Source organism: Anneissia japonica, unplaced genomic scaffold (genome assembly GCF_011630105.1).
Source record: "Anneissia japonica isolate Jap-2015-1 unplaced genomic scaffold, ASM1163010v1 scaffold288249_len478412_cov200, whole genome shotgun sequence".
NCBI lineage: Eukaryota > Metazoa > Echinodermata > Crinoidea > Comatulida > Comatulidae > Anneissia > Anneissia japonica.
Genome location: NW_022758042.1, coordinates 295,288 through 306,040, shown reverse-complemented (window position 1 = coordinate 306,040; position 10,753 = coordinate 295,288).

The following is a 10,753-nucleotide window of genomic DNA, read 5'->3' as shown; positions in this document are numbered from 1 at the left end:
GACAGGTTCATCAAAATAATGTAACTGTTTACAGATAAATAAACATCTTTTGCCACTCGCTTTTTTTTATTCTACATAGTAGGCCTACGGCAATATATAAAATGGTAATAGGTCCGAGTACTCAGTAATAAGCTAGGCCAGTAGTACCTAATGAACCAAGCCTGGCCTTAATACACGATGTATGGAGCATTAAGAGCGCAGTGGTTACGGTTGGGGTTCTCAAGTATGAGGTCGGAGTATCAAATCTCTCACCATGCATTTCGCATGTAGCCATGTTCACGACATTTTGAAATTTACTGAAAACTCATTTTCTGTCAATAGCATGCACAGTTGTTCCTCTGTCTCTTAAATGACGCTTTATAAATTTCCATATTGTTAGGCTTATCGTTATTTTTTCAAGTTCCATAGGGCCCAGTGTGGGCCCTAGCAGGCACTACCGTATCCTTTTGAACAAGTGACCGAGCCCTACGAGGGCAGGGATGTTATGTTCATCTGTAAGAGGAATTGCGTGCTACCGTCGACCACGGGAAATTGCATCATACTTTAATATTCTAAACGTAGGCCGATGCGTTGCTTGTCTTCAGTGTATGAACACTGTACAGCAAAGCGTTGATGTTTAGTGGTGTCATTAAATATTGAGATATATCCTAAGCTAAATCTTGGAAATGAAGGTATTCTAGGCACGTGCTTTGCTCTGATTACAAAACTAAAACTAATGTTGCTAAACGATAGACAAATGATTTTAAGCATAATATTGCAAAATATTTTAATTAAAATTAGGTAACGGTGGTGTGGTGGTGGTAGCGGTGTTGATGTGCGCTTGTTGTATTAGTACATACAGTGCTGTTGTAGGTGCAGCAGTATTGCATTAGTAACAATATATAACACTATGCTTACATAATCAGATTATAGATTATAACTAGGCCTATCAACTAATATTTTTTATTATATAGGCCTATATATTATATTATATATATATCATTTACATTATCAATCGTTATTGCCCAATTCAGAGGGGTTATGCATTTAATGAAAACACTATCTAACTTGCGAGCAGTGGATGCCCACTTTGAGGGCATACGGTGATAATAAGTAATCTCTTTGGCTAAAAAGCGTGGTATTACCTCATATAGTCACATTTTAGCTATTCCCAGTCCCCACACACACACACACACACACACACACACACACACACATATATATTTATTTATATATAGTTATATATATATGTAAATATATATAAATATATAGGGCCTATATATAAATATATATAGGCCTTTATATACATATATATATATATTCTATTATTATCATAACTCTAATAAATCATAGGCCTATTTCATTCTTAATTATTGTGTACCATGACCTATATTATAGATTTTTACATTTAGATATTTTTTATATCTATTATACTATTGTTTCATGTAAGTAGATAAGATTCATGCATTTTACCAGTCTGAGTACTATTGATACTTTAAGTTGAGTCATTACGAGATAAAAATGATACACACAAAAATACAACCGCATGATTAATTTCATCAAAAGAAAATTCTTCTTTTTGTGTTTATATGAATAATACATGAGAGTGATTACGCGGTAAATTTGCTAAATAGCACGATCGGATAATAGGAGCTGATTTGCATATTAATGACGGATAAGCAAAACTATACGGATTGAATTAACAATTTATGGATGAATAAGAAAAAGCAGCCAGTCACAAAAGGAATAATATGATGTATAAATATCAGATATGGCACGAAGAATATAACTTAATCCAACAGAATATATCTGTCTTTCACTATAATCGAATTGATGCTACAATGATTTTAAAGAAATTAGACACACTGCGATTTTTTTTAAACGGCTTTGTTAGACGAACATTGAATTCTTTCTTTGTTTTCCCTTTTGTTAAGAGAATAATGGATGGTATTGTCACAATATATACGATGTATCTATCCTTTTACTCGCGTGAGTGTTTAAAAGCGAACGTACGTTGATTCTTTATATCTATTCGTTTATTAAAATTATAATAGGCTTAATTCATTTATATCATGATTGTGATTCCTGCAATCTTCACAAAAGTTACCAATCGTCTTATTCATAACGTGTAGACATTGATGCTTTGTTTACTAATATATTAATATTTTTTGTAATTTTTTTCTTTTTAGTCCAATCACAAAACTCCTATTTTCTGGTCAAAAATATCAATCACGCATTTGTAGACCCTTCTGCTCCCCTGGTAGCAGGCCTATTTCCTTCACAGCTAACCCAGCAAAAAAGCAATTTAATTCCAGGCCATTCAATTCTACCAGGTACGTATTTACTCACAGATGAAGAAAACGAAAACTTAAAGTATCTTGCCCAAAGACAGAAGCAATGACAGCAATGTCGGATTCGAACTTACAACCTCTCGATTAAAAGCCCGAAGCATTGCCGATGCGCCGCACTCTACCACCTACAACATGAAAGAGGCTTCATACTGTACAACCATTTGTATTTCTTCTCATTTTATTGATTCCATTAGGAATTTATATAATATGGAATGCAAGATGCCCACAACAAACCAGAGGGTTTTTTGTTGTTGTTTTATAGAAAACATATTCTTGGACATGGCGTGTCAAAATTTTAATTTCTTATAAAGGTATAGCCCAACATAATAAATAAGCACAGTCTACAAATTAGCTTCCGTTTGGCTGCATAAGCTAATATTACCAATTTTTATGTAGGGCCTAATTCTTACATTTTTCCATTTTCTTTTATAGTTTTATTTGTTTTATACTGTAAACTACAGTTATTTTGCATTATTTTATAAAAGTTGAATATACTACGACTTGAAAACATTTTCATTTCTAACAGAGTGTAAATAAATAAATAAATTTATTTATATGATATGTATGATGATCCCATAAATTATATAACAACTTTACAACTCATAACCTAGTGCCAACTTGCCTGAAGCATCAACAATTTTAAAATTTGTCAGCTAAAAATCAGGTTTCTTTCTTTAAACAAGATATATTGAAATAAATGATTATGTGATCTTTGAAAATATTTTAAGGTTCACTTAGTTTACAATGTGGAATATAAGTTTTATCAACTGCAGAATAACACATTGTTTAGCAATTTCTCATCGTCACATAACACGTACCATTTAAATTAGGTCTAAAAGAATTAAAGAGTTATAGAGGAAAGTATTTTGGTTATATTCAATTCAATATTAAATTCAGTAGCTGGCATTTTCCTTTCTTTTCAAGGCCAGTCAATAGCTGGGATTGGAAGAAAATCATTTTAGCGACAAGCTACATCTCTACTTAACTCCACTAAATCAAATAAAATTAAATTAATCAACTGATTACAGTACGGTAAAACAATAATATTAACACGTCGAACATTTTAATATACGTAACTCCTTCTGTTTTATAACTTCAAGTTTAAGTTTTTCACAGTCTAAAATCTTTATACCTATATTACTACTTTTTATTTTTATTATTTCATTCACATCGAATTGAAAAGCAAATTATAAATTAAAGGAGTGGCGATGACTTTTATTAAGTATTTACTCACAGAGTCAAAGGACAGTAAATTCGTGAAGGCCTAATCCATAATCCAGAACAATACTATAAAGACATCTTGCACCAAATTCGAGGTACAATACAGTATTATTTCTCTTCGCAAAATTGCTAGTCATGACTCTGAACACTAGCTAAGTATAACAATCATATCAAAGATGAATTTTATATGATTAATTCTCAGCAATAGTAATTCGGAGAATTATAGCATAGCCATTTGTCCAATAGTCGCATGATCGTTATTGAAGATGGAATAAACAAGGGGTTAATTATATTGTATATGCTGCGGGTTATTTTTTGTTAAAGTTAATAATACAGACTTCATCAATCATAATTCCAATTTCAAGACTGAATGTCATAAAGTGAACAAATATGTTTCAACTAAATGAAAACAAATTACTAAATACTAAGTAGAGCACTCAATCCATTTATTGTTTGATCGCTGGGAAACTAAACTCTTCGTAAAGGAAGTAAAACAATATTTTGCAAGAATGTAATATGTTATATCGCTATGAAAACATTGTGTTAAACAATAACACATGATTTGATTACGGCTAACAACAAGAACCAACAATAAAACAACATTAAAGATCACATCAGGATTTATTACATGTGTCGTTAGAATTTCGCTGATTAAATAACCTTCTCGATGTGGTATTGACTGACAGAAAAATAATACCTAATGGAATGAAGAGGCAGAATGATCTATTAACTATTTGCGGGCTGAAGTACATAATGTAGGCAAACAAAATATTGCTCTTGTATATAAGTATATAGGCAAATGGGACATTAAAAACAGCCGAATAATGCAACGAATATTCATGAAGTAGGAGGCCTATAATATGTATATATGCGTATATACTATGCCTTATACACAGTTACATAAAAATAAATAAAATAAAATAAACAAACATTTTCCTATTTCAATTTGAAATTTTATATTTTAACTGAGCCCCCGTGTATCCACAGAAGACACAGTTCACAGTGCAGCGCCAATGCCGACATGTAACGGATATAAGTACCAGACCTGAAAAACCAACTCTATTTTAACAACACCGGTACGGCCTACACACAAGTATTAACACATCACACATAATTATTGTATATTAGAACGTTATTTAAAAAACAAACAAAAAACAAAAAAAAAACAATCACAAATTATAATAAAACGGTGATTTCACCTATGAGTAACATCATGCTTATGATGACTTAGGCCTTATAATGAGTATTCATAAAAATGAGTTGTTTGTTATCGAATTCAATGTGAGTGTTTAAATCAATGTCTGGCGATACATTTAGACATCAGGTGGAGATGTTCATATTTTACATCGAGACATCCTTCCGCGTGGCAACACCCCAAGCAAATGTGTTTAAATTCTAATTTGTATTATTTCACTGTTTTCTACAGGCTACGCGTTCGGTGTTCTCGTGTCGTGTACAAAGTTGAGAGAGTTTAAATGCGGTTAGAATTCTGACAACTTGTTAATAATCCGTGATGTCTATACATATGTTTGGAGTGTTATTACACAGGATGGCTGTATATAGATCATATTCGATTGAAATATATTTCAATATTGATATATTTAACAGAAGTTTACATTGATAGATGTGTCAAAATAATCAATACTGTATCTTGGTCCATTATTCTATTACTTTTCAGGCCTAATATTTATTACAAATATAAACTGCTGATGCTAATCCAACTTATTTTGAACTAAATGATATAGAAAAATCATAGGCCTATATAAAAATTAAAGATCACATCAGGATTTATTACATGTATCGTTAGAATTTCTATACATATGTTTGGAGTGTTATTACACAGGATGGCTGTATATAGATCATATTCGATTGAAATATATTTCAATATTGATATATTTAACAGAAGTTTACATTGATAGATGTGTCAAAATAATCAATACTGTATCTTGGTCCATTATTCTATTACTTTTCAGGCCTAATATTTATTACAAATATAAACTGCTGATGCTAATCCAACTTATTTTGAACTAAATGATATAGAAAAATCATAGGCCTATATAAAAATTAAAGATCACATCAGGATTTATTACATGTATCGTTAGAATTTCTATACATATGTTTGGAGTGTTATTACACAGGATGGCTGTATATAGATCATATTCGATTGAAATATATTTCAATATTGATATATTTAACAGAAGTTTACATTGATAGATGTGTCAAAATAAAGCTATTGATATAATACAGTCCCTACTGTGCAATACAATGGTCATGTTGTGCGTTGAACTTACGCCCTCTTACGTTTAATGTTCAAGTTTTATTGAAATATTACTCTTGGTAAAAATAGGTGTGGGCCAATCTTAATTTCCACCTGGTTCTTCCTGACGTTTTTGGATCAGAACGTTAGTCATAAATATAATACATTTGTTGGTAAGGCTAACTAACAAATATTCAACCTCACACATACTGTACTCACCGCAGCACAGTATCGTGGGACTCATTTTTTCTTAAGAATAATAGGCTACTGTCTGAGCTATTAAATTTAAACCATAATATTCAACATCAATTCAATATTAATTTGAAAATTAGAAAGAGATTCTTCAGACAAACCCTCAAATTTAACGATTCTCTGTAGTAGGCCTAATTGTAGTAAGAAGTCTGCATGCATAATGTACTGAAAATTGAATTGATTCAATTCTTGTTCCATTGGAAGTAGATAACTCAGCCAATCGTTTTACATATGAGCAAACAAGTGTTTGTTTTTGAATATTTTACAGGTTTTATAGATTTCATTACCAACAGCATACCTTTATATAAGTTTGTTGTTATACTATTGTAATTATTTATACTCGGATAGTGTAGGCCTATCAGTAAAGTTTATAAACATTTCATTCTATAATTACTTTAGGCCTATATTTTATAGTGCAAATAATACTAGTAAAGCATATAAATTGATCGATCAATTTTGCATTTTGCCTCTTCAGAAATTAAACACATTCGTTCAACAAAATCATTAACATTCCATAAACTATGAATGAATTTTACAGTTTGCGGATATTATCAATACATGAAAGTCGCCTATTTCGCGTAAAGAGATACCATAAACTATAACTCGTCTTGGGGTTATGATTTATGGAAATATAAGTCAATATTTATAAAAATTGTAAACAGTAAAGGAGATGAATATGCGAGTGTCAAAAAAAAAACTATCCCCCAAACCGGGATTCGAGCCCCGGCTTCCTGCTATGTAGACTGGGTCCAGTTAGGTTAAGGCAAGAAGGTATTGTTAAGGCACGTCGAGGGTAGATTGTAACTTAGCGACATGTTAATAATTATATTTTCTTAAATGTTTAGAATCTCTTTTATTTATTTTACTTAGAGAAAGCCTAGTCTGGTCACAATTTAAAGTTCAGCACGTATATTACCAAGAAGGATTCGTTAATGATCGAGGTACACATGAGCATAGACCTCTAAAAGACTCGAAGATTCAAGGTAAATTTATATATTTCAGCAATCAAAGGGAACCACGATGTAATTAATAAATAAAAAGGCACGGAACTTTAAAACTCGTGAAGAAGCCTGCATGCAGAGAAAAACTAGAATAAACCGATGTCATCTACATGATGTGCTGGTCTCTACGTCTTAGGAGGCCGTTCATCTCCAGCCTAGAAACTTGTCAGATTTCCGTCAACGGTCGTTCCTGAGCACGATGATGTTGGTTACTGAACATATCACAAAACCTTGCGTCTCAAATGATTATATCGGAAAATAGTTTTGACAGACTAAGTGACCTCCCGGGGCGTGTTAATACTCCAACTCACACCACGTTCATCTGAAAAAATAATTGCCCGCTAAAGCACAGTTGTAGAAATATTTGCAGTTGTGTTAATTGTAATTCATTGTGCTGATTTTTTTGGTCGTAACTCCATTTTATTAATTTAGCATTTCGTTGTGCCACAGATTCTGTAAAGCCATATTTATGCGAAGCCAATAGATTTCTTGATAACATTTTTAAAAACATCTTCAAACTTTGCATAAACCCATTCTTTAATATTAAAAGTTACTGCAATACAAAGTTGTGAAAAAAAACCTTCATAAATAATGAACCTTCATAAATAATGTTCTAGAGGGATATTAAAAAAAAAAACTCATCGAAATTATTCTACTGTATTGCTAGATAGAGTATCGTTGATGAACTAGGAAGTAGACCTAATCATTAGTAAATCAAAAGTAAACAACATCACACCTTTGTTTCATGATCATGCAATAAAAATGACAAATTACTAGTGACAAATCGTTTGTAGTCCTGGGCGATATTTGACCGGAAACGGAATAACTAAAGCTAAATCTAATGCCAGCCTTGCTTCAGGTGAATTAACGATGCCCCAAAACAAACGCAACGCTTGTTAAAAACGTATTAGGTATATAGTATAAAGATAACCAAATATAAATATAAATATATAACTGTAACCGTATTTGCAGTTCTCCGTAAGTTATGAAAAAATGTAATTAATATTATTAAGCCTATTACATTACTAATATTAGGCCCATCGATTGGCTTGATTTGATATATTCGGCTTTCATTATATATGCCTACTGTATGCAACAATAAATTTCATAAATAAAACTTGGATAAAATAATATTTTCATTCTAAATGTTTTTTTAATCTAATTTTACTTTAAAAATGAATTTAAATTCTATTATAGAACAAAATCCTAATAAAAAATACAGCAAAGTTACTATTCATATTAATATACGGTATTAAATTTAAATAATTAGGGCATATATAGGCCTAGGCCTAGTATACAGGACAGGAGCAAGATTAAAGAGTAAGTTAGATATAAACTAGGATAACGATTTATTTTTTTTTTAAATAAATGTTGCTAAATACCGTACAAGCACTAGAAAAATGTCAACATAACAGAACAAACAAAATACATTTCATATTTATGAATACGGTTATTAAATCCTGAGCATATTTGTTAATTGAGAACGTAATTTTCAAGACGAAAGTATAATTATAATGATAATAATAATAATAATAATAATAATAATAATAATAATATTAATAATATTAATAATAATAATAATAATAATAATAATAATAATAATAATGATAATAATAACCAGTTAAATCTATGAATAAATATATCAATGGAATGTTTTATTTTCTGTTTTTGAAAAGATATTTGAGTATTAGATTTCGAGGCTTGGATCAGTAACTTGTCACCTACGTCGCCTCGTCGTGCGCTGATCGCTACTGTCGTATCTCCGGGCGATATAGGTTAGAACACCTACGCTGCCGTAACCTACTATGACCGGAACACCAATGTCGTTATTTGGGACGCAATTCAACGATGTGATGTTAAGGCACGCTCAGTCTTTCTCACATTGCTTATGGGTTAAGCATCATATTTTTGTTTTTCGGTATTACCAGTACTTCGTCAGTTTTCAGAACTAAACCTAAAGAAGTGAATATCTTTCCTTACTACATATTTTTTACTTTCGGGAATTATGAGCATGTATATTTAGACCTGATAAATATAACATACTGTATTATTTTGAAGTGCGAAGGTGTCGTTCATCATTCAATTAAAATTTCAGGTTGAAAATAATAAGTCCTTTTCTATCTAGATAACGGTTTATCACTTAGGCCAATACCCATAATACAACTTGTCGAGCGAACCTCTACTGTACATCTGCAGAGACACCCTAAAATACTTTAAAAACTTACAACATTTTAATACGAGAATTTCACTATCATTGGGCCATTAGTATTATGATCTACTATTTTATTACAGTCATCGTATCTCAAGTATATTTTTAACATTCTTATTCAAAATTACATAGGCCTCTGTAAGCCTATGGGCAGTTTTTTCCCCCTTTGGTGAACTTTTGAACTGTTTTGCCACAAATTAATCTACATATAATCTTGTATTCCTATACACCATAACATACCACCGGAGGTACAATATATTTATATTTAAATATGCCGAACACTTCTGGTTAGTTTTCCATCAAATCACTCAAGAAATGAAGAAACGTACGCGAAGCTGAATGAAAGATGCAACGGCACGAAATGTGCATTTGCTAAGTCAAATGTAACTCAGAGGACAGCGTTAACAGATTCAGTGGCTCTTGTAATTACAGGATAACAATCACCCCCGGAATTGGCCAAGTTCGAAGATCAATAACCCAAAGGCGTAATGGTAGTTTATAAGCAAGGATGAGAAATGAGACATTGACGGACTAAAAACATTTATTCATTCTCAGAATATAAACCCTACTCAAGGTAAGGTCTTTCTAATGCCCATGAGGTAAAGAACAGTTACCATGAATACACTTGATTTTCAGAAAGAATACGAAATGTCTATGAATTCAAATTGTTTTCAAACAGTGCATGTCGACCTTCACATTATCACGCAATTATGTCAGAAATGCGCACGCTTCAAATGCAAAATTATATTGACGTGAAACGCAAGTTGCTGCATCAAAACGTAGGCTCTATAGCGTACCCCAAGCTGTGTCAGGTTTTCCTTTATAACTTACGTAAATAATCTATTTTATTTCAAAATGCGCTCAAGTTTGCATATGCGTCTAAGTCTAATGGCTCACATTGAAACTTGACTTCAGCGTTTATTGCATTTTCGTCAAAAAAAACTTGTAATTTATTGTGTGTCAAGTTAACCAAGCTAAGGTTGGTTTCACAATAAAACAATTTAAACGCATTGACGCAAGCGCAAGCACACTACTAGGCGTAACAGTACTTCCGTGTGTTACGCTTTAGTGTGAATCAACCTTTACAATCAGCAACAGAACGTCAAATAAGTTGAAACTAAAGCAATGCTCGGCCCACACTATGAAGTATTTTTTTATGTGAGGCCTATCTGTAGTTTGAGAAAACATCGCATTGACGCACTTTGGCGCAAGATAACGCCAGTACGCCTTGTAGCATCTAGTGTGAACAGACTACACGCCGTATCAATCACAAAAAATAGAACTCACTCCGTTTATATTTTCAACAGGCATACAGTAGAACGAACAGAGTGGGCTCAAGCATTATATGCGTGACGTTAACAAGTTTGAATATAGAATTAATTTTAATAAAAGTTTTCATAATTTCACCCTATATATATACTGTCTCTTATACACATCTAGATGTGTATAAGAGACAGTCTTCAAACTTTGCATAAACCCATTC